The sequence below is a fragment of the Oncorhynchus clarkii genome, chromosome 31 (genome assembly GCF_045791955.1).
Source record: "Oncorhynchus clarkii lewisi isolate Uvic-CL-2024 chromosome 31, UVic_Ocla_1.0, whole genome shotgun sequence".
Taxonomy (NCBI): domain Eukaryota; kingdom Metazoa; phylum Chordata; class Actinopteri; order Salmoniformes; family Salmonidae; genus Oncorhynchus; species Oncorhynchus clarkii.
This window is the reverse complement of record NC_092177.1, coordinates 11,821,875-11,848,507: the sequence shown is the minus strand read 5'-3', so window position 1 is coordinate 11,848,507 and position 26,633 is coordinate 11,821,875. Positions and strand designations below refer to the sequence as shown.

The following is a 26,633-nucleotide window of genomic DNA, read 5'->3' as shown; positions in this document are numbered from 1 at the left end:
GAGCCGCCTGACGACAGCTCATCGGCAACTTTCCTACCCCAACGCATTCACGCAACATGCAAAAGAAGTCCAGTCCAATTATTCCCCAGAATTTTTTATAAAACTCCTCTGGGCGTCAAACGACCCCCGGTGCAAGGCCGGGGGACATCTGTGTTCCGGCCTCTGCCAGTTCATGGGACAACAGGGGAATGTCCATTTCATCCCTCTGTGCCAGAGAGAGTTTAGGGAGTTCTGAAAACAAAATCTGAGCACACACAGGATCACACAGTTCTGCCCTATACAAGTCAGTATAAAACTAAACAGTCTGCTCCTGCATCTCCCCCACCACAGAGGTCACCCGCCCAGCTGACAGCGCTAGACAATGTATACCCTTGGCTTCACTGCTCTGTCTTCTGATTATTCATTCGCAAATCTCAAAGAAGCTTTATGATGATCCTTTTTCCCTTTGGTCTCATTCAGGAACCTTGTCAGTTCCCTCACCGTGTACTGTGACCCCTCTGCCTGACTGGCTGTCAGCTACGGACCCATTGAGGAGGAGTCTGAAAAGAAAGCCTCTTCCTCAGATTCACCTTCCTCCTCCTCGTCTCCATCTCCCATCCTGACCACCTGCCTCTCTAGTCGGCGCCCCTCCCACCCCAGCACTATAGCATGACTAGACCCAGCCTCATCTACACCATCATCTATAACATGACTAGACCCAGCCTCATCTACACCACCATCTATAGTCTGACTAGACCCAGCCTCATCTACACCACCATCTATAGTCTGACTAGACGCAGCCTCATCTACACCACCATCCATAACATGACTAGACCCAGCCTCATCTACACCATCATCTATAGCATGACTAGACCCAACCTCATCTACACCACCCTCCATAACATGACTAGACCCAGCCTCATCTACACCATCATCCATAACATGACTAGACCCAGCCTCATCTACACCACCATCTATAACCTGACTAGACCCAGCCTCATCTACACCATCATCTATAATATGACTAGACCCAGCCTCATCTACACCATCATCTATAGCATGACTAGACCCAGCCTCATCTATACCACCATCCTCCGTAATAAACGGAAGCAGATTCGCAACTACAACCCTTGTTAAAGGAGTCGAAAGAGGAGAAATCAGCACCAACACATCCCCTACAAATATTCCTCTAGCAATCAGCCTACCCACCAAATTCACTATTTTCATGAACACAACCAGAGCTTTGTTCATTCTGGAAGCAGAATGTCTAAATTCTGTTCACTGACCACGAGCAGGACCTCCTCCACTTTAACTCCATTCTCAGGAACGCACCTGAATCCATGTCATAACGACAGTGTCTCCTCCACGCTAGGCTGAGACGCCATCACACCTTCCAAACCCCGTGAAACTAAAACTCTGTCCTCTTCCAACCTAACTTTGAAAAAAACAGCAGGTACCGCTAAACTAACAGTGTGTTAACTCTCCACCATAGACAATAAACTAACAGTGTGTTAACTCTCCACCATAGACAATAAACTAACAGTGTGTTAACTCTCCACCATAGACAATAAACTAACAGTGTGTTAACTCTCCACCATAGACAATAAACTAACAGTGTGTAACTCTCCAACATAGACAATAAACTAACAGTGTGTAACCCTCCTAACAGTGTGTTAACTCTCCACCATAGACAATAAACTAACAGTGTGTTAACTCTCCACCATAGACAATAAAGTAACAGTGTGTTAACTCTCCACCATAGACAATAAACTAACAGTGTTAACCCTCCATCATAGACAATAAACTAACAGTGTTAACTCTCCACCATAGACAATAAAGTAACAGTGTGTTAACTCTCCACCATAGACAATAAACTAACAGTGTTAACCCTCCATCATAGACAATAATCTAACAGTGTTAACTCTCCACCATAGACAATAAACTAACAGTGTTAACCCTCCATCATAGACAATAAACTAACAGTGTTAACCCTCCATCATAGAAAATTAACTAACCGTGTGTTAACTCTCCACCATAGACAATAAAGTAACAGTGTGTTAACTCTCCAACATAGAAAATAAACTAACAGTGTTAACCCTCCATCATAGACAATAAACTAACAGTGTTAACCCTCCATCATAGACAATAAACTAACAGTGTTAACCCTCCATCATAGAAAATTAACTAACCGTGTGTTAACCCTCCAACATAGAAAATAAAATGTTTAAGAAAAGACCAGATAGAATCAAGAAAATAAGTTAGGACAGAGCCCTCCACCCGGACTCTGAACTACAAAACACTCCCAGCATGCACTGAGAGAGGGAGAGAAAGGGGGAAGGAGAAAGAGAGAGAAAGAGGGGGGAGGGAGAAAGAAAGAGAAAGCATGCAAGAGAGCGGAGATAGAGAAAGAGGGAGGGGGAGGGCAGTACAAAGAGGGAGGGGAAAGAAAGAGAGTGAGAAAGAAAGAGAGTGTGCAAGGGAGGGAGGAAGGGAGAAAGAAAAGGAGAGAGAGAGAGAGAGATAATATTCCACGCTCAATATGTTCAGTCACTGAGAAAATTCCAGCTTCAGCTAACGTACAGAACAAGACAGAGTCAGGATTAGATTCAGCTATCGTACAGAACAAGACAGAGTCAGGATTAGATTCAGCTAACGTACAGAACAAGACAGAGTCAGGATTAGATTCAGCTATCGTACAGAACAAGACAGAGTCAGGATTAGATTCAGCTATTGCACAGAACAAGACAGAGTCAGGATTAGATTCAGCTATCGCACAGAACAGGACAGAGTCAGGATTAGATTCAGCTATCGCACAGAACAGGACAGAGTCAGGATTAGATTCAGCTATCGCACAGAACAAGACAGAGTCAGGATTAGATTCAGCTATCGCACAGAACAGGACAGAGTCAGGATTAGATTCAGCTATCGCACAGAACAAGACAGAGTCAGGATTAGATTCAGCTATCGTACAGAACAAGACAGAGTCAGGATTAGATTCAGCTATCGCACAGAACAGGACAGAGTCAGGATTAGATTCAGCTATCGCACAGAACAGGACAGAGTCAGGATTAGATTCAGCTATCGCACAGAACAAGACAGAGTCAGGATTAGATTCAGCTATCGTACAGAACAGGACAGAGTCAGGATTAGATTCAGCTATCACACAGAACAAGACAGAGTCAGGATTAGCTTCCGTGTCTGTGTGTGTGCGTGTGTCTGCTGTCTGCATTAAGAGTAGTCCAATAGCGTAGAGAATGCTTGTCTTGGAAATTGACAAATAGATGAATCATGGACTATATCTGTCAAATACCAACTAGTAGTACTTCAAACAATACAATGCCACGAGAATAGACTGAGATGAGACCGATAACAACAGCTATTCCCCTGCCTAACACGTATTGACAGTGTGGAGAATCCTGAGTGTCTGTGAGTTTTTGTCAAGACTAGCCTGGGTACCAGTCATGTTTGCAGTGGCAGGGATTAGCATTATGGGACAAACATACTGGTACCCAGGCTATTGTCAGACTGTCTGCTGGTGTTTTTTTTTGTTACATTCTACACCATCACTGTGTCACCGCCACCAAACCATTTCTCCATGCTATTCTTCTTCGTTGGTATCATCTGTTAGTGTTCTAAATGATCTGGCCAAAAATGAAGCAAACATGTAAATAATGTGGATAGTCATTTCACCCGAGCACTGCTCTCCTGAAACATTTGACTAGATTTTTGTAATGCCGATTGTTTTGTAAATCGTTGTCTTTTTAAAAAGTGTGTTTTGTATGAACCCTTGCATTTTGTTTGAATGTTCTTTTTTTTATTTGAGTTAAACAGAATATGTCCTGTTTAGATCACATGGTCTGGTCATCTGAAGTGTCCAGTAGTGTAACGCATCAGTCCATTCTTATCTCATTGACCAATCCCAGATTGACTAACCCCTAAGTTCTACACCCTACACACTTCCCCTAGACAGACACTCCCTACACAGATCTGAACTGAAAGGGTGTCACACAGACAGGAGGTAAATGTCGGCGTTAATGGCAACAATTCCAGCTGGCCTATCAAAAGACAAAATGGAGCTACAGGGATTAACATTTTGCTATTCCAATGCTTTCAGATCTACATAACAAATCCATATGGGCTAGGGATCTACTTACATTTGGGCACATGTATTTAATGCAGGTTTCAGAGTCATGTTCTTCATCAGCATTTAATAGAACTGAGAGATTCTCCCTGCACAGTAAACTGTACGTATCTCTGACTCAGAAGAGAGACTTCAACCAACAGTCAGTGAAGTAGAGCCCACAGCTTTGACATGGATGGTTATTGAGACAGTAATGGGGGTGGTTAAATACCAACCCAGTCACTGTCAGACACGGTACTTAGTTATTATGGAGACTAGGATGTTCCACCATCTCTGTGTGTTACCTAGATTCCCCCCCTCCCTCCCTATTTCTATCTCAGTAGAGTTCACATAAGACTATTGGTTTGTCACATTCAGAGTAACACTGATTTCTACTCTTGTTTAAGCCACAGTGTTTAATGTGCATGTTGATAACCTGTTGACGAGGTGTCCCTCATAACTATATGTTAATTTATGCCTTTCACTTTGCTGCATCCCAGAGTATTCCTGTTGCCACCAGCTACCATCAGAATGTTCCATCAGTTTGGAAATCGCATATTGATAAATACATTTTTTTCCCGTGGAAAATGTTTGCGGGATCGTTGTTTTTCAATAAAAGAGTCACCCCATCTCCTCTCTGTGTCTCACACACACACACACACACACACACACACACACACACACACACACACACACACACACACACACACACACACACACACACACACACACACACACCCTGGGGTGAATGGTGAACAGATGGGTCTGTTCTGACACATTAGTCAGATTTGAGACACACATGCTTTAGAAATTCATATTTTTGAGGAGGTCCAGTCTGATACGCCTCTCTGCATAGTAAGTCATCTCCATCACAACCCTCTGCCCCGCTGTCCACCACAATTACATTCTTCCACAGTTTATTACATGGGATTGGTTGCACTCTGGAGTTCTACTGTGTTTGTCTGAAATGACAGCCTGTGTACTCCACTGGTGAAGGACAGATTCCAGGCGTCGTGTGTGTGTGTGTGTGTGTGTGTGTGTGTGTGTGTGTGTGTGTGTGTGTGTGTGTGTGTGTGTGTGTGTGTGTGTGTGTGTGTGTGTGTGTGTGTGTGTGTGTGTGTGTGTGTGTGTTGGTCTATGAAAGCAGAGATGGCATGACATTGTAATACAGTGATTGGGTCTATTCTACTCAAAATACGGCAATGGTTACTGTCATGGCTCTCCCATGAAAACGAGAGAAAGAGACATGAAGAGAGAGAGTGATGGAGTGAAAGAGAGAGTAATGGAGAGCGAGAGTGATGAAGAGAGAGAGTGATGGATCGAGAGAAAGAGTGATGGAGGGAGAGAGTGATAGAGAGAGAGAGTGATGGAGTGTGAGAGAGAGTGATGGAGAAGAGTGATGGAGTGAAAGAGTGATGGAGAGAGAGTGAGAGCTCCCCCCCCCTTACCCCCCCTCTCGCTCTCTCTTTGCCCCAGGGCAGGTACACTCATCTGTTATCTGGCTTGGTCCCGAGACGCCCCCGTGGAGACGTTACTGTGGGTTTATTAAAGCCTTCTCCTGTTGTGTGTGAGTTTGTGTGTGGTGTGTGTGCCACAGGGGCCTAGCTATTGTTCTGAAACGGAGTCAACATCACACAATATAGTTCCAGATTTCTGCAGTAGAGAGACAGAGGATGTGGTCTGCAAGGGTTGGTCTGGTCTATAGTTTCCTTTGAGCCAGACAAGCTCAACCATGGCCCGAATGTATGCATGTAAGTCACTATGAATTAAATCATTATGGCATATATTATATATTATCTAGGATCATGCAACACCTCCCTACTTGAAATGCACATGATCATTATCAGTCACCAGTTGGTTTTACACCTTCCCAACATGTGCAGTTAATGATCTGCGCTGCAGAGTGTTTTAGCACTACTGGAGACCAGCATTCCCGATAAACGCTGCGTATGTCGGCTCAAATGAAAATGACCTTTACTCGCCTCCCCGGGTGGCGCAGTGGTCTAGGGCACTGCAGCGCTGTGCCACCAGAGACTCTGGGTTCGCGCCCAGGCTCTGTCGCAGCCGGCCGCGACCGGGAGGTCCATGGGGCGACGCACAATTGGCACAAAAGTGCTATGATGAAGCTGGCACTCACCGCCACAGGAAAAAGACCCAGAGTTACCTCTGCTGCAATAATAAGTTCATTAGAGTTACCAGCCAGACACCAATAAGAAGAAGATACTTGCTTGGGCCAGGAATCATGAGCAATGGACATTAGACCGGTGGAAATCGGTCTGATGAGTCCAAATTTGCGATTTTTGGTTCTAACCGCTGTGTCTTTGTGAGACGCAGAGTAGGTGAACGGATGATCTCCGCATGTGTCGTTCCCACCCTGAATCATGGAGGAGGAGGTGTGATGGTGTGGGTGTGCTTTGCTGGTGACACTGTCTGTGATTTATTTAGAATTCAAGGCACACTTAACCAGCATGGCTACCACAGCATTCTACAGCAATACACCTCCCATCTGGTTTGCACTTAGTGGGACTATCATTTGTTTTTCAGCAGGACAATGACCCAACACACCTCCAGAGTGTGTAAGGGCTATTTGACCAAGAAGGAGAGTGATGGAGAGATGCATGAAATGATCTGGCCTCCGCAATCCCCCGACCTCAACCCAATTGAGATGATTTGGGATGAGTTGGACTGCAGAGTGAAGGAAAAGCAGCTAACAAGTGCTCAGCATATGTGGGAACTCCTTCAAGACTGTTGGAAAAGCATTCCAGGTGAAGCTGGTTGAGAGAATGCCAAGAGTGTACAAAGCTGTCATCAAGGCAAAGTGTGGCTACTTTGAAGAATCTCAAATATAAAATATATTTTGATTTGTTTAACACTTTTTTTGGTTACTATATGATTCCATATGTGTTATTTCATAGTTTTGATGTTTTCACTATTATTCTGCAATATATAAAATAATGCAAATAAAGAAAAACTATTGAATCAGTAGGTGTGTCCAAACTTTTGACTGGTATTGTAACTTGGGGTGTATACATTTTAGTTCACAATAAATATTTGAGTTACTGTTAATATACAGTACATGTATAAATTATGTATGATTTCATTCTCTACATGTTCACACTTTAAAACAGTGGTCACCAAACTTTTCTAGGCCGAGATCACTTTGAGTCAAAATCCTGCTCAGAATGTTTTAATACATTCAACTAAATGTAAGGTTAGCCTATGCAACATCAACCGATTAAAGCAGTTCTGTAGCAATGAGGCTTGTGCAGTAGACTGTAGGCCCAATACATTATCACTGTATACTGGCTATGCTAGAATTGCCCTGCCACTGTTATTCTTCCATTTTAAAATTCAATTAAAAGACTTGAGGTATATGAGCCACTGGTAATAGATTATTTGTTGTATTACTTGTGAGGCACAGCTGAGTGAGCATAAATGGAAACAATTTGCTTTCTTTATCTTACTGGACTGATGGTGCCTGCATCTAATGGTCAGTCTCAGTGGAGGGAGTGCATCAGAGGATCTGCCTCCCACCGTCGGACAGTCCCTCAGCTTTCCCCCCTCCACTAAGACTGACCAAAATGGTCTTCCAGTTGATAGCGAAACTCGTTTCACATTGCATTATTTCTGCCTCATACAGAAAATCATGTTTTTACACTTCTAACCAGAGATATAATTTTAAAAAACGCACGGCTAATAATACTATCGATACGCTTTCCTGCTCATTCATTGAAGCTGCAGTGCTTGTTGCAGCGCGAAGGGTTAAGTGCATTTTTCATTTTATTAGCGTTGAATAAAAACTGTTGACAATGCTGAATAAAAACGTAGGGCTCTATTTAATCAGATCTAATTTAGCCAAACATCCGCATAGCGGTTCTTTTGGTGGTGCCGAAGCTGGAACTAGAGGTGTTAAATCCAGGCATTATACCTAAAGCGGACATTGTCATTGAAGGCACAAAGTCACATTCAGAGAAATCCCATGCAGCCCTGTTTACAAGTTCGAACACTGGAATGCGATATGTAATCGACACCTTTTAATGATTTTCAATTTGAGCGTTATTATTTCTGTATAGCCTACACTTTCTCGTTCTGAACTTTTAACGCGATCCGGACGAGTGTGGCTTTGTGACGATGATCACAAGAGCAGCTGCTCACCGATTTGACAGCTCTAATGCAGTTCAATCTCAGACACCGCCAAAACATCAGCTATTGACGGTTAATTGTTGATCTGATTGAATATAGGCCATACACATGAACTCACTTATAAAAACAGCAGCTTGTTGCTGTCGTCTCTCTTTAGTCATGGTTTTAAACATTTTGAAATCACAGCATCAATTTACTTTGCTGTGGAAGCTGCAGACACATGGTGATCTGAGCAATCTGATTGGCCAGCGGTATTAGGTGCAAGGTGCACTTGATTTGATCACTGGGCACGCAGAGTAGGCAGAGTTTGTACCTTCAGACACATGAAATGGTTAAAAATGGGAACATTTCGACTCTTCTCTGTATACATCAATGAGGTCGCTCTTGCTGCTGGTGAGTCTCTGATCCACCTCTACGCAGACGACACCATTCTGTATACTTCTGGCCCTTCTTTGGACACTGTGTTAACAACCCTCCAGGCAAGCTTCAATGCCACAACTCTCCTTCCGTGGCCTCCAATTGCTCTTAAATACAAGTAAAACTAAATGCATGCTCTTCAACCGATCGCTACCTGCACCTACCCGCCTGTCCAACATCACTACTCTGGACGGCTCTGACTTAGAATACGTGGACAACTACAAATACTTAGGTGTCTGGTTAGACTGTAAACTCTCCTTCCAGACCCATATCAAACATCTCCAATCCAAAGTTAAATCTAGAATTGGCTTCCTATTTCGCAACAAAGCATCCTTCACTCATGCTGCCAAACATACCCTTGTAAAACTGACCATCCTACCAATCCTCGACTTTGGCGATGTCATTTACAAAATAGCCTCCAATACCCAACTCAACAAATTGGATGCAGTCTATCACAATGCAATCCGTTTTGTCACCAAAGCCCCATATACTACCCACCATTGCGACCTGTACACTCTCGTTGGCTGGCCCTCGCTTCATACTCGTCGCCAAACCCACTGGCTCCATGTCATCTACAAGACCCTGCTAGGTAAAGTCCCCCCTTATCTCAGCTCACTGGTCACCATAGCATCTCCCACCTGTAGCACACGCTCTAGCAGGTATATCTCTCTAGTCACCCCCAAAACCAATTCTTTCTTTGGCCGCCTCTCCTTCCAGTTCTCTGCTGCCAATGACTGGAACGAACTACAAAAATCTCTGAAACTGGAAACACTTATCTCCCTCACTAGCTTTAAGCACCAACTGTCAGAGCAGCTCACAGATTACTGCACCTGTACATAGCCCACCTATAATTTAGCCCAAACAACTACCTCTTTCCCTACTGTATTTAATTAATTTATTTATTTTGCTCCTTTGCACCCCATTATTTTTATTTCTACTTTGCACATTCTTCCATTGCAAATCTACCATTCCAGTGTTTTACTTGCTATATTGTATTTACTTTGCCACCATGGCCTTTTTTTTGCCTTTACCTCCCTTATCTCACCTCATTTGCTCACATCGTATATAGACTTGTTTATACTGTATTATTGACTGTATGTTTGTTTTACTCCATGTGTAACTCTGTGTCGTTGTATGTGTCGAACTGCTTTGCTTTATCTTGGTCGCAATTGTAAATGAGAACTTGTTCTCAACTTGCCTACCTGGTTAAATAAAGGTGAAATAAATCAAATAAAACAGGGCAGCTGAAACAAGTGCACCTACCGGCAACAGCGCTAGACAGAAAACAAGTAGGAATGCCAGGCTTTATCATTAGTTGTTTAATAGAAATGTTTGGCGATTGACTAGGAATGCCTTGGACACCACTGCTTTACAATATGGTTAGTACATGTATGTGTGTCAAATAATACAGGACTTTGAGAACAGAATTGTTCAACAGTGTCTATACAAAGACGCATCATTCATGTTTCATGATGGAACATTACACTTCTATTAAATCACTGTCCCAATGTCAAGAGAATCTAAAGTTCCACTTCTTGACTCTTTTTACAACACTGGTGTCTCTTTAGATGTCCTGACTGACTTAAACTCTTCCCACACTAGGAGCAGTGGAACAGCTTCTCTCCTGTGTGAGTGAGCTGGTGTGTTCTGAAGTTAATCTCTCTATTGAAGGTCTTCCCACACTGGGAGCAGTGAAATGGCTTCTCTCCTGTGTGAGTGAGCTGGTGTGTTCTGAAATGACCTGTAGTGAAACACTTCCCACACTGAGAGCAGTGGTTTGATCGTGGCTTGTCCATCTCACTCTGTTTCCTGGTGGGAGCTGGGTTGGAGGAAGTTGAGGTGCTTCCATGGTGCTGTGAGTTGCTGGAGGACATGAGATTCTCTGATCTGATCTCTCCACTCCTCAACAGTCTGACATACTCATCATGATGTCATCTCTTTATGTGCTTTTGGAGGAAGATCTGAGAGGTGAAGGAGAACGGACAGCCAGAGCACGAGAAGATCTGGACCTGGGACGACTCAGCATTCACATCTGAGAGAGATGAAGGGGAGAGAGAAAGAAGAGAAATCAAGATCACAAGGTGCATGATCATTATTGTTCCAGACAACTTGACATGAACAGAGAAAACTCAGGACCAGTATGATAATACACCACAGAAATCATATTTAATGATCAATGAGTTTCAATTGAGAAATTAGTAATAATAACGTAATAATGGGTAATAATGAGTATTAATGAGGTAACAATGGGTAATAATGAGTATTATTAAATATTAATGAGGTAATAGTGGGTATTAATGAGTAATAATGAGTATTAATACATACTAATGAGGTGATAGTGGGTATTAATGAGTATTAATAAATATTAATGAGTATTAATGAGGTAAGAATGGGTAATAATGAGTATTATTAAATATTAATGAGGTAATAGTGGGTATTAATGAGTATTAATGAGTATTAATGAAGTAATAGGAGGTAAAAAGAGAATGAATGTAAGAGGAGTGAAAAGTAAGGGCAGAGGCAGGGATGAAGAGGGGAGGAAGAGGGGAGAAATGACCTTTAGCAGAGCTCTTTTTGTCCCAGAGGTAGTCGAAGACAATGCCCAGGTCTCTGGCGTACTCCTCTCCGTACCAAACCAACAGCTCCTCTCCAACAGCTATGGGTTTACAGCAGCGGTACAGAATCCCTCCTCTGTACTGGAAGGACACCAGATTGTGTTCTTCTTCACCACGAGCACAGTTCACATACCTGAGAATAGAGAGGGAGAGACAGAGGAAGAGAGAGAGCAGTCGGGGGTTAATTATGTACAAGAGATTGAGGTCTTCAAGTAGGTGCAGTGGTTCCTCCCAATGGCGGAATGACGCAATTTACCACAATCTGCCACCATCTACCACAAAGTGTTGCGGCATAAAGCTCTCTCTGTAGGTACAGAGAGAAACAGAAGGAGGAAGAGGACTGAGACTTCCTCTGTACTTGTCACGTTTCGTCATAAGGATCGGACCAAGGCGCAGCATGGTATGCGTTCTCCTTTTAATGAATGAACAAAAACAACAAACAACCAAACGAAACGTGAATCTAAACAAACTAGTGCTGACAGGCAACTACCCACCCTAGTCAAACCCTGACCTAACCAAAATATATAGAAAAACAGAGATATCTAAGGTCAGAGCGTGACAGTACTTCAGTGTTGCTCACCTCATCCAGTTGGAGTGAGTGTCTCTCCCAGCATCGATGTAGTCGTCCCAGTGTCTGCTCTTGTTGATCTGAGGAAAACAACTATTCATATTTACAGTTTTGATCAGGTTGGAAAAAATTAAGAACAGCCCAATAACACACACACGCACACGCACGCACGCACGCACACATACACACACACACACACACACACACACACACACACACACACACACACACACACACACACACACACACACACACACACACACACACACACACACTCCTCTCACCACTCTCCATGGCTTGGTCCTTGACTGTGAGCTCTCCTTCATAAGGGATGTCAGGGAAGAAGAGGGGAGGACCATGGACCTCACACTCCTCCATGAAGAAAGACTTGCAGTCCTCACAGTCTGGGAGAGAGAAATAGAAACATAACATGTTAAACATCAGTTATTATGATGATGACATGCATTAAAAATATAAAACACCAGCGTGGTTGAGAGAAAGAGAGTAAGAAATACACTTCTGCATAAGAGCGTCCACTAAATGCACAGGGGATCAAATTAAATGTGGGTAGATTTAGATAAGAATGTTTATTTCCCCAGCCACGAAGAGATCCAATCCCAAATCTCAATGGGACACAACGCCCGTTACCACAGTGACCCCCCCACCCTTAAAGGGGCAACTGAAAATGTTGTCTCGTCTGATATGAGACTCAGGTCACAAACAATTACATGAAACTGAGTAATATAACTCATTACTTCCTACGAATACATTTCTTGTTTTAGAAACATTAAAAACCATGGTCATCCTGGTTTTGTGTTTAAAAAATATATATAATTATGGTACATTTAACATAAATTAAAAATATATAATTATATTTCAAAAGAGTTTCTGAAATCAGGATCACTGATATAAATTCTATTTGGACACAGTTCTCTTAGAACAAACCAGAAACTACACGTATCTAGTGTACCATCACATGGCTGTGAATGCGTAGCAGGAACATTAAAATCGCCAATTAGAATCTGGCTCAAAATGTTCCAATCAGCTATAGGCTCTATATGGCAGTGCAGGCAGGCAGGCAGGCAGGCAGGCAGGCAGGCAGGCAGGCAGGCAGGCAGGCAGGCAGGCAGGCAGGCAGGCAGGCAGGCAGGCAGGCAGGCAGGCAGGCAGGCAGGCAGGCAGGCAGGCAGGCAGGCAGGCAGGCAGGCAGGCAGGCAGGCAGGCAGGCAGGCAGGCAGGCAGGCAGGCAGGCAGGCAGGCAGGCAGGCAGGCAGGCAGGCAGGCAGGCAGGCAGGCAGGCAGGCAGGCAGGCAGGCAGGCAGGCAGGCAGGCAGGCAGGCAGGCAGGCAGGCAGGCAGGCAGGCAGGCAGGCAGGCAGGCAGGCAGGCAGGCAGGCAGGCAGGCAGGCAGGCAGGCAGGCAGGCAGGCAGGGAATGTTTACCGTTAATTTTTTATTGTTTATTTCAGGCAGGCAGGCAGGCAGGCAGGAGAGAGATAGAGATAGATAGAAAGCGATAGATACACAGAGAGAGAGACAGAGAGATAATGACTCACAGAGGTAGTGATCATCTTTGGGAACCTCCTCCTCTGTGTAAGTGATTCTTGGTCTGTCTCTCAGATTTCTGCTGCGCTTGTATGTGTTCAGCTCAGGCAGGCAGGCAGGCAGGCAGGCAGGCAGGCAGGCAGGCAGGCAGGCAGGCAGGCAGGCAGGCAGGCAGGCAGGCAGGCAGGCAGGCAGGCAGGCAGGCAGGCAGGCAGGCAGGCAGGCAGGCAGGCAGGCAGGCAGGCAGGCAGGCAGGCAGGCAGGCAGGCAGGCAGGCAGGCAGGCAGGCAGGCAGGCAGGCAGGCAGGCAGGCAGGCAGGCAAAAATCACCATCTCAAACTATAACAGTCTATTCTTGTCTGTCTCTGTTACCTGAGGTTGATGGTTTGGGGTGCAACAAACGAGCCCCTTGCTGTGTGGAACTCCCTGCCTCCCTTCCACTGGTGCTGGGGGTCGCTTCACTCTGACGAGTAGCCTAGTAGTAGTCTAGTAGTAGTAGACTAGTAGTAGTAGTCTAGTAGTAGCCTAGTAGTAGTCTAGTAGTAGTCACCTAGTAATAGTCTAGTAGTAGACTAGTAGTAGCCTAGTAATAGTCTAGTAGTAGACTAGTAGTAGTAGCCTAGTAGTAGCCTAGTTGTAGTAGCCTAGTAGCAGCCTAGTAGTAGACTAGTAGTAGTAGCCTAGTAGTAGCCTAGTAGTAGTAGCCTAGATGTAGTCTAGTAGTAGTAGCCTAGTAATAGCCTAGTTGTAGACTAGTAGTAGTAGCCTAGTAATAGCCTAGTAGTAGTAGACGAGTAGTAGACTAGTAGTAGTCTAATAGTAGTAGCCTAGTAGTTGTCTAATAGTAGTCTAGTAGTAGTCTAGTAGTAGTAGCCTAGTAATAGTCTAATAGTTGTCTAGTAGTAGTCAGGCAGGCAGGCAGGCAGGCAGGCAGGCAGGCAGGCAGGCAGGCAGGCAAAAATCACCATCTCAAACTATAACAGTCTATTCTTGTCTGTCTCTGTTACCTGAGGTTGATGGTTTGGGGTGCAACAAACGAGCCCCTTGCTGTGTGGAACTCCCTGCCTCCCTTCCACTGGTGCTGGGGGTCGCTTCACTCTGACGAGTAGCCTAGTAGTAGTCTAGTAGTAGTAGACTAGTAGTAGTAGTCTAGTAGTAGCCTAGTAGTAGTCTAGTAGTAGTCACCTAGCAATAGTCTAGTAGTAGACTAGTAGTAGCCTAGTAATAGTCTAGTAGTAGACTAGTAGTAGTAGCCTAGTAGTAGCCTAGTTGTAGTAGCCTAGTAGCAGCCTAGTAGTAGACTAGTAGTAGTAGCCTAGTAGTAGCCTAGTAGTAGTAGCCTAGATGTAGTCTAGTAGTAGTAGCCTAGTAATAGCCTAGTTGTAGACTAGTAGTAGTAGCCTAGTAATAGCCTAGTAGTAGTAGACGAGTAGTAGACTAGTAGTAGTCTAATAGTAGTAGCCTAGTAGTTGTCTAATAGTAGTCTAGTAGTAGTCTAGTAGTAGTAGCCTAGTAATAGTCTAATAGTTGTCTAGTAGTAGTCTAGTAGTAGTAGCCTAGTAGTAGTAGCCTAGCAGTAGTAGCCTAGTAATAGCCTAGTAGTAGTCTAGTATTAGCCTAGTAGTAGTCTAATAGTAGTCTAGTAGTAGCCTAGTAATAGTCTAATAGTAGTCTAGTAGTAGTCTAGTAGTAGTAGCCTAGTAATAGTCTAATAGTAGTCTAGTAGTAGCCTAGTAGTAGTCTAATAGTAGTAGCCTAGTAGTTGTCTAATAGTAGTCTAGTAGTAGCCTAGTAATAGTCTAATAGTAGTCTAGTAGTAGTCTAGTAGTAGTAGCCTAGTAATAGTCTAATAGTAGTCTAGTAGTAGTCTAGTGGTGGTAGCTTAGTAGTAGTCTAGTAGTAGTAGCCTTTTAATAGTCTACTAGTAGAATAGTAGTAGTAGCCTAGTAGAAGTAGCCTAGTAGTAGTAGCCTAGTAATAGTCTAGTAGTAGACTAGTAGTAGTCTAATAGTAGTAGTCTAATAGTAGTCTAATAATAGTCTAGTAGTAGTCTAGTAGTAGTAGCCTAGCAGTAGCAGCCTAGTAGTAGTCTAGTAGTAGTAGTCTGGTAGTAGTCTAGTAGTAGTCTGGTAGTAGCCTAATAGTAGTCTAGTAGTAGTCTAATAATAGTAGTCTAGTAGTTGTCTAGTGGTAGTCTAGTAGTAGTAGCCTAGTAGTAGTCTAGTTTTAGTGTAGTAGTAACCTAGTTGTAGTCTAGTAGTAGTCTAGTAGTATTCTAGTAGTAGTAACCTAGTAGTAGTCTAGTAGTAGTAGCCCAGTAGCAGTCTAGTTTTAGTCTAGTAGTAGTCTAGTTGTAGTCTAGTAGTAGTCTAGTAGTAGTCTACTAGTGGTAGCCTAGTAGTAGTCTAGTAGTAGTCTAGTAGTTGTAGCCTAGTAGTAGTCTAGTGGTTGTAGTCTAGTAGTAGTATATTAGTAGTAACCTAGTAGTAGTCTAGTAGTAGTAACCTAGTAGTCATCTAGTAGTTGTAGTCTAGTAGTAGTAACCTAGTAGTAGTCTAGTAGTAGTAGCCTAGTGGTAGTCTAGTAGTTGTAGTCTAGTAGTTGTTGTCTTGTAGTAGTCTAGTAGTAGTAACCTAGTAGTAGTCTAGTAGTTGTAGTCTAGTAGTAGTAATCTAGTAGTTGTCTAGTAGTAGCAGCCTAGTAGTAGTCTAGTTGTAGTCTACTAGTGGTAGCCTAGTAGTAGTCTAGTAGTTGTAGTCTAATAGTAGTCTATTAGTAGTAACCTAGTAGTAGTCTAGTAGTAATAACCTAGTAGTAGTCTAGTAGTTGTAGTCTAGTAGTAGTCTAGTAGTAGTAACCTAGTAGTAGTCTAGTAGTAGTAGCCTTGTGGTAGTCTAGTAGTTGTAGTCTAGTAGTTGTAGTCTTGTAGTAGTCTAGTAGTAGTAATCTAGTAGTAGTCTAGTAGTTGTAGTCTAGTAGTAGTAATCTAGTAGTTGTCTAGTAGTAGTAGCCTAGTAGTAGTCTAGTTTTAGTCTAGTAGTAACCTAGTTGCAGTCTAGTAGTAGTCTAGTTGCAGTCTACTAGTGGTAGCCTAGTAGTAGTCTAGTAGTAGTAGCCTAGTAGTAGTCTAGTAGTAGTAACCTAGTAGTAGTCTAGTAGTTGTAGTCTAGTAGTAGTCTATTAGTAGTAACCTAGTAGTAGTCTAGTAGTAGTCTAGTAGTAGTAACCTAGTAGTAGTCTAGTAGTTGTAGTCTAGTAGTAGTAACCTAGTAGTAGTCTAGTAGTAGTAACCTAGTAGTAGTCTAGTAGTAGTAGCCTAGTAGTAGTCTAAGTTTAGTGTAGTAGTAACCTAGTTGTAGTAGCCTAGTGGTAGTCTAATTTTAGTGTAGTAGTAACCTAGTTGTAGTCTAGTAGTAGTCTAGTAGTAACCTAGTTGTAGTCTAGTAGTAGTAGTCTAGTAGTAGTAACCTAGTAGTAGTCTGGTAGTAGTAGCCTAGTAGCAGTCTAGTTTTAGTCTAGTAGTAACCTAGTTGTAGTCTAGTAGTAGTCTAGTTGTAGTCTAGTAGTAGTCTAGTAGTAGGCTAATAGTGGTAGCCTAGTAGTAGTCTAGTAGTAGTCTAGTAGTGGTAGCCTAGTAGTAGTCTAGTTGTAGTCTAGTAGTAGTCTAGTAGTAGTCTATTAGTGGTAAACTAGTAGTAGTCTAGTTGTACTCTAGTAGTAGTCTAGCTAGCTATCCAGTAATGTTTCACCTTTGTCTGCTCTGTCTGTCTCAACCAACTACTGCTGCTGCTGAGGTCAATTTGTCAAGCAAGCTTAGCCCATGCATTGGGCCGCAGGGCGACTGTTGGCGCTAAACGTACAATGGTGGGAATTACAAGCGACACGACCGACCGGTGTGGACAGCATGTGAGCCGTCACCTCAGACCGGGTTTGATCCCGGGTTGTGTCGCAGCGGGCAGCGACCGGGAGACCCATGCGGCAGCGCACAATTGGCCCAGAATCTTCAGGGAAGTTTGGCTGCTGGAATGTCCTTGTCCCATATTGTCAACATATTTATTGTATTGTATCAAATGGTAGTCTACAGTAGCCTACAATGGCATTTAAATGAATTCCCTACTTGATGGCCAACAGATGCAAATGTAGCCTATCATTCACATTTAATGTCATTTTCATTGTGGACTTTTTCCCATAACAGAAACCATCGAGGGAGTTTCAAATTTCCACTCGTGCAGCGCTCCAAACCCTAGAACTGAGCATGAGTAAACCCCTTCACTTGATACGGTGATCCATAAGATACTTCGACATTTGAAAACAGTTTACTTTAAACCTCCTCTGAGCTCATTTATCTAAAGAGCTCTAGCCCACCTAAAGTACTTTGCCAGAGCTTAGTCACCATTATAGCAGTTCTACCGCGTTAATATGTTTTATTGAAAAAGGTTGTCTCCATAATGACCCATCTAAATAGCCTATCTACAACTGGTAATAAAGTTGTCACTGTGTGTGCGCCTGCTTCTGTTTCCTTGACTCAGCTGCCTCTCCTGCAGCACTCTCTCAATCAGTGGTCTCAATGCACACACAGTCCTCTGGCCCTCCCCACCATTCACTCACTCAGTAACAACCTGCTCACTGCCTGATCGTCAGCAGCAGCAGGCTACAGTTCAACGTGGATATTAAAACAATGGAGAAAAATGCCATGACGGCAGCAGTGCAATTTAGAAGTAGTTCAAAAACACACCACCCTCGACCAATACATTTTCACCCGCTACATCGTATTCAAAGTAGCCCAAATTGTCAAGAAAACCACGAACATGGCAACCCTGACCAGTAGGCAAGGCCGGCCCGCTCGTTAGCAGGATTTGGCTGTCATCTAACAGGAGGGCATTTTATGAGCTAAACCGAACAAGACGCACCTCCAACAACACAAAACCTCACATAATTCTGCCCCAATTTCTCTCAACCAGTGGCACATGTGCTTTTTAGGTGAGCGCTGATGCGTCCCATTTCATCAAAGGTATGAGTTGTCCGTTCCTAGCGCACCTCTCCAGGATGCTGTTGGGGAGATGTGTCCCTGGATGTGTGCCAACAACGTTCCGTCAACCAAAATAACATAAATCATGTAGCAGAAGAGTATGTGGTCTTTTCTATAGCCTACAGGCTGGATGAGTGTACGACAGCCACTTTTAACCGCATGTAGGTTTCTCCTATCAAATAGCCTGACCTAAATGGCACCCAATCAAATACAAAATGTCCTGACATGTAAACAAACAACATATCCTAAAAACAGGTCAGGTCAAAGTAAAATGGACAATATGTAATGGATAATTAGGCTAATCACATCTGCTGTCTAGGAGTTTCACCCGGTGGGCTAAATTGTCATGATCAGTGGTTTCATGTCTGTCAACGAGCTTATCGTAAGGAAACATTAAATAATGTACTTCAGCATTGCAAATAAGCCCAGTATAACTCTTGATGATGTTGGGTAGTTGGTATTCAGAGCTTAAATAGCCACATTGATTAGTCACAGGAATCAGGACTAATTAAGTCAATGCAACGGCCTTTTTGACTAATACTGGGCTTAGCACATGGATGGGTATTTGGGAAATTCCATTGCAGGCCGACATGGTAGGCTACACAAGTTGGCACCGACCAATGCTGACTTCTTTTGGATGTCTTTTTTTTGGTCCTGTTCAGGATCAGGTCTTTTTTTGAGAGCGGTCCAGCTGTGACATCATCTCTCAGCGTAGTCATCCTTTAGGGGGGTCAGAGAGAGAGGACGGTCTGTAGATTGATGGGTGGGACAGTCATCAATAGTTCTTAAGACATTGAGTGTGTGTGATTAGTATATGTCCCTTAATGGATCCTAAAGAAGAGCTCGTAATTCACTCCCAAATCAATAGGACATGTCAGGGGACATGTTCCTTTCATGTAGCCCAATGTCCATATGCATTTTTAATGGGCTTAATGCATTCCTCTCTAAATATCAATAATATAGTCACACAATTGCTCTGCGTCAAATAGTCCTGATCAAATATCTAACAGTGTTTGGTCGAAGGCAGTTCTGTGGGAAAGTTACAAATACTGTAGAAAATGTATAACGTTCTGTTAAAAATAACCGCATGTCACGATCGTCGTAGTGAGGAGACCAAAGCGCAGCGTGGTGTGAATGCATGATTTAATGAAAGACGGAAAAAACAGGAAATACACTAAAACAAACAAACAAACTAAGAAGACGAACGTGACTGCTATAGAAACACTGTGCTAACATGCAACATAACATAGACAGTAGAAAAACACATACATCACCCATGTCACACCCTGACCTAACCAAGATATAGAAAGAAAACAAGGAATACTCAGGTCAGGGCGTGACACTGCAAAGAGAGAATAGAGGGTGGAAACAAAGTGGAATCAGTAAAGAAGTAACTTAGGTAATGTTATTGTTATTGTTATTGTTATTGTTCATGCTGATTTGATTGGAAATCTAATGTCAGGAAATGTACAGTTCTGGTGAAACGTGTTGCTGTGAAGTGATGGGTTTTATCTCTACCTTCAATTTATTACACACCCCTCCTCCTCCCAGACGCGCACACACACGCACGCAGACACACACACATTCAGACACAAACACACACAGACACACACACACACACACGCACGCAGACACACACACATTCAGACATACACACATGCAGACACAAACACACACAGACACACACACACACACGCAGACACACACACGCACGCAGACACACACACATTCAGACACACACACATGCAGACACAAACACACACAGACACACACACACACACACACACACAGACACACACACATGCAGACACACACACATGCAGACATACACACATGCAGACACAAACACACACAGACACACACACACACGCAGACACACACACATGCAGACACACACATGCAGACACACACACATGCAGACATACACACATGCAGACACAAACACACACAGACACGCACGCAGACACACACACATGCAGACACACACATGCAGACACACACACACGCAGACACACACGCAGACACACACGCAGACACACACATGTAGACACACACACCCAGACACACGCAGACACACACATACGCACACACACACATATGCAGATGTAACCGATGTGAAAAGGCTAGCTAGTTAGCAGGGTGCACGCTAATAGCGTTTCAATCGGTGACGTCACTTGCTCTGAGACCTTGAAGTAGTAGTTCCCCTTGCTCTGCAAGGGCCGCGGCTTTTGTGGAGCGATGGATAACGATGTTTCGAGGGTGGCTGTTGTCGATGTGTGCAGAGGGTCCCTGGTTCGAGCCCAGGTAGGGGCGAGGAGAGGGACGGAAGGTAAACTGTTACACACACACACACATGCAGACACACACACGCAGACACACACATATGCAGTCAGTCACATATTGATGGCATTATTATGAGCGGAACATTCCTGCTGTGGCAGAGATCCAGATCTGACTGAGACTCATCAATCATATATACACACGCGTACTCCTGGGAGACATGTCTGGGGCCGCTGGCTGCTGGGTCGCAGGTGTGGAGACTGAGGTAGAAAGTGGGAATTATTCCTCTCTTTCCTCTTTAAAGAGAAACAGCTCTCCCTCCCTCCCTCCCTCCCTCCCTCCCTCCCTCCCTCTGCGTTGAATACGCTCTATTTCCATCCACATTTCCTTCAGCTAATTTGAACACCACACTTCAAACGCTCACACACACATCTCCCTCTCACACTCTCACTACTCTCTCTCTCTCTCTCTCTCTCTCTCTCTCTCTCTCTCTCTCTCTCTCTCACACACACACACTCTCCTCTCTCTCTCTCTCTCTCTCTCTCTCTCTCTCTCTCTCTCTCTCTCTCTCTCTCTCTCTCTGTCACACTCACACATACACCCACACTCACACTCACACTCATACGCACACATACACACACGCGTAGACACACACATTCTTACCCTCTCCATCTCAAGTCTCTCAATAGGCCAAGAAGAGAATGTTGGCTATTATCTCTGCAGACTCTATTATCACTGCAGACTCTATTATCACTACAGACCCTATTATCACTGCAAACTCTATTATCACTGCAGACTCTAGTATCACTGGAGACCCTATTATCACTACAGACTCTATTATCACTGCAAACTCTATTATCACTGCAGACCCTATTATCACTACAGACTCTATTATCACTGCAGACTCTATTATCACTGCAGACCCTATTATCACTGCAGACTATATTATCACTGGAGACCCTATTATCACTACAGACTCTATTATCACTGCAAACTCTATTATCACTGCAGACTCTATTATCACTGCATACCCTATTATCACTGCAGACTCTATTATCACTGCATACCCTATTATCACTACAGACCTTATTATCAATTCATACACTTTATCACTGGAGACCCTATTATCACTACAGACCTTATTATCAATTCATACACTTTATCACTGGAGACCCTATTATCACTACAGACCTTATTATCAATTCATACACTTTATCACTGCAGACTATATTATCACTGCAGACCCTATTATCAATTCATACACTTTATCACTGGAGACCCTATTATCACTACAGACCTTATTATCAATTCATACACTTTATCACTGGAGACCCTATTATCACTGCAGACCCTATTATCACTGCAGACTCTATTATCACTACAGACCTTATTATCAATTCATACACTTTATCACTGGAGACCCTATTATCACTACAGACCCTATTATCACTGCAGACTCTATTATCACTACAGACCTTATTATCAATTCATACACTTTATCACTGGAGACCCTATTATCACTACAGACCTTATTATCAATTCATACACTTTATCACTGGAGACCCTATTATCACTACAGACCTTATTATCAATTCATACACTTTATCACTGGAGACCCTATTATCACTACAGACCCTATTATCACTACAGACTATATTATCAATTCATACACTTTATCACTGGAGACCCTATTATCACTACAGACTATATTATCAATTCATACACTTTATCACTGGAGACCCTATTATCACTACAGACCTTATTATCAATTCATACACTTTATCACTGGAGACCCTATTATCACTACAGACTATATTATCAATTCATACACTTTATCACTGGAGACCCTATTATCACTACAGACCTTATTATCAATTCATACACTTTATCACTGGAGACCCTATTATCACTACAGACTCTATTATCACTGCATACTTTATTATCACTGCATACTCTATTATCACTGCAGACCCTATTATCAATTCATACACTTTATCACTGGAGACCCTATTATCACTACAGACCCTATTATCACTGCAGACCCTATTATCACTACAGACCTTATTATCAACTCATACACTTTATCACTGGAGACCCTATTATCACTACAGACCTTATTATCAATTCATACACTTTATCACTGGAGACCCTATTATCACTACAGACCCTATTATCACTACAGACTCTATTATCACTACAGACCCTATTATCACTACAGACCTTATTATCAATTCATATACTTTATCACTGGAGACCCTATTATCACTACAGACCCTATTATCACTGCATACTCTATTATCACTGCATACTCTATTATCACTGCATACTCTATTATCACTGCATACCATTTTATCACTACAGACTCTATTATCACTGCATACTTTATTATCACTACAGACCCTATTATCACTGCATACTCTATTATCACTGCATACTTTATTATCACTACAGACCCTATTATCACTGCATACTCTATTATCACTGCATACTCTATTATCACTGGAGACCCTATTATCACTACAGACTCTATTATCACTGCATACTCTATTATCACTGCATACTTTATTATCACTACAGACCCTATTATCACTGCATACTCTATTATCACTGCATACTCTATTATCACTGGAGACCCTATTATCACTACAGACTCTATTATCACTGCATACTCTATTATCACTGCATACTTTATTATCACTGCAGACCCTATTATCACTACAGACTCTATTATCACTGCATACTCTATTATCACTGCATACTTTATTATCACTGCAGACCCTATTATCACTGCAGACCATTTTATCACTGCAGACCCTATTATCACTGCAGACCATTTTATCACTGCAGTCCCTATTATCACTGCAGATCATTTTATCACTGCAGAACATTGTCACTGCATACTCTATTATCACTGCAGACCCACAACATGGCTCCAAGTGCACAATTTTCCAGTTACATTATGATGCCTTGGAGCCCCTAGTCCCATATCTGTGTGTGTGTGTACGTGTGTGTTTGTTTCTGTGTGTGTGTGTGTGTGTGTACGTGTGTGTTTGTTTCTGTGTGTGTGTGTGTGTGTGTGTGTGTGTGTGTGTGTGTGTGTGTGTGTGTGTGTGTGTGTGTGTGTGTGTGTGTGTGTGTGTGTGTGTGTGTGTGTGTGTGTGTGTGAGAGTGAGAGAGTGTGTGTGTGTGTGTGTGTGTGTGTGTGTGTGTGTGTGTGTGTGTGTGTGTTTAACTCACTCTGAAAGATGAATCATTGTTTCAATAGTCAGGCTGAAATGTCTATAGAATCTCAATAAAGGCCTTAAGTATAAGGTGAGTTGCTGCTGTTGACTGTAGAAAGCCTTCCTCTTTATTATATCAATTAAAGAGGACACATCAAACCTGCTGATTTCATTAAGTGGTGGGGTTTGGGGGTTGTGTATGTTTCTATGCATGTGATGGTTGTTTGTGACATGGTTGCTTGTTTCACACACAATGTGTTACCATCTCCATGACATTGTGTGTGTTGTCTTGAGTATTCAGACTCCAGGAAGTCTATAGTGACAGATAGTGACAGATAGTGACTGATGAACAGATGATAAACTACACATGCTGAGCTGCTGATATTAACACACTGTATTAGCCATAAAGCTCCTTCTTCATGCCCCCTGAACACATCTCAGGTCTGTTGGAGAGACTTTCTTTGCAGCACTGCACATCGCTTTGGGGTAACATTATTACCACGGCAACTGGTTTTCTCCCGCACGCAAGCTGACATCACTCAGACAGCAGCGGAACATAGAGCACAGGGGGGTAATGAATATTCATGAAGGAAGGCAAGGGACCTGTTCCATTCTGGTGAACACACACACACACACACACACACACACACACACACACACACACACACACACACACACACACACACACACACACACACACACACACACACACACACACACACACACACACACACACACACACACACACACACACACACACACACTGAAGGGCAGGGATTCGTAACATCCCAGAGAGCACATGCTCATCTCACGCCTCACTGATCACATTCTATTCACACAGAGCATACTCAGAAGACTACTCACTCACTCACACCACACACACACACACACCACACTCACTCACTCACTCACTCACTCACTCACTCACTCACTCACTCACTCACTCACTCACTCACTCACAGCAATTGATATACTAAAACTACAGATGTAGAAATTAAACATAATATATTTGTGTCTCACTTCTTAAAAAAAGCAATAACAATTATTTGAACAGTAATGGTTGTTTGAGGCTACGTGTTACTGAAGTTGGTTAAGAATGACAAAACTTATTTAACTACCAGCTTGCTCTCACAACTTACAGCAAACTACCCACTGGTTGAATCAACGTTGTTTCCATCTGACTTCAACATGGAAAAATGATTGGATTTTCTAAAATTCCTCAGGGAATCTTTCATTCACTTTGAATATACATCCAGTGGCATGGTGAATTTGTTGTTGTTGATTTCCCGTTACGTTAGTTGACAACTCAGCCAGATGTGAATCCAAACTAGAATTTGAAGTGACATCTGCACCCAGTGGGTACACATCAGCAGGAAGTGTTTTAACCAACTGTTCTGTAGTCGTTATGGTTCTGTCCTAAATGGAACACTATGGGCCCTGGACATACAGTATCTAGTGCACTTCATAGGAAACAGGATGCCATTTGAGACACAGATTATAACAGCTGGACTACTGTGTGTGTACTTGTTAAAGCTTGGTTTGACATCACTATTAAACAATAAACAGAGATGCTTCTCTCTATGACAGGAATCTGTGTGTAGTCTGCGACACACACACACACGCTCACTCACACACTCACTCACACACACACATGCACACAGAATGGAATGGACAGGACAGTGTGATTATGGTATAATATGGATAATATGATGAGGACTGAGGGCTGAGGGCTGAGGACTGGTCATCATTACCTTCAATAGATCTCATTTTAGGGCCTCCCAAGTTACGCCAAGTCCTGTACTCTGGAGTGGGATTGATTTGGAGGTGGAGGGTCCGTCATGGTCTGGGGCGGTGTGTCATAACATCATTGGACTGAGCTTGTTGTCATTGCAGGCAATCTCAACGCTGTGAGTTACAGGGAAGACATCCCTCATGTGGTACCCATCCTGCAGGCTCATCCTGACATGACCCTCCAGCATGACAATGCCACCAGCCATACTGCTCGTTCTGTGCGTGATTTCCTGCAAGACAGGAATGTCAGTGTTCTGCCATGGCCAGCGATCTCAATCCCATTGAGCATGTCTGGGACCTGTTGGATCGGAGGGTGAGGGCTAGGGCCATTCCCATCAGAAATGTCCGGGAACTTGCAGGTGCCTTGGTGGAAGAGTGGGATAACATCTCACAGCAAGAACTGGCAAATCTGGTGCAGTCCATGAGGAGGAGATGCACTGCAGTACTTAATGCAGCTAGTGGCCACACCAGATACTGATTGTTACTTTTGACCCCCCCTTTGTTCAGGGACACATTATTCCATTTCTGTTAGACACATGTCTGTGGAACTTGTTCAGTTTATGTCTCAGTTGTTGAATCTTGTTATGTTCATACAAATATTTACACATGTTAAGTTTGCTGAAAATAAACGCAGTTGACAGTGAGAGGACGTTTATTTTGTAACTGTTGGGGCATTCCAGATTAGAAGGGTAAATATTGTTTTTAAAGTAAAGAACTGTCAAAAAGCTTCCATCTCAACGTCTCAGGTTCCTTAGTTTAAAGTTTCACACGGACCAGGACCTACAGTATAGGACCCCTACCTGAACCTTCTCTGTGGTGCTGGTCAGTATTGTAGTTGACCCCTACCTGAACCTTCTCTGTGGTACTGGTCAGTATTGTAGTTGACCCCTACCTGAACCTTCTCTGTGGTGCTGGTCAGTATTGTAG

General features: G+C 43.1%; 1 pseudogene; it reads right to left on the bottom strand.

Moving 5' to 3' along the window:
* Positions 1–10,179: 10,179 nt before the first annotated feature.
* On the bottom strand, positions 10,180–17,360 carry LOC139390813 (histone-lysine N-methyltransferase PRDM9-like; annotated as a pseudogene).
* Positions 17,361–26,633: the final 9,273 nt, after the last annotated feature.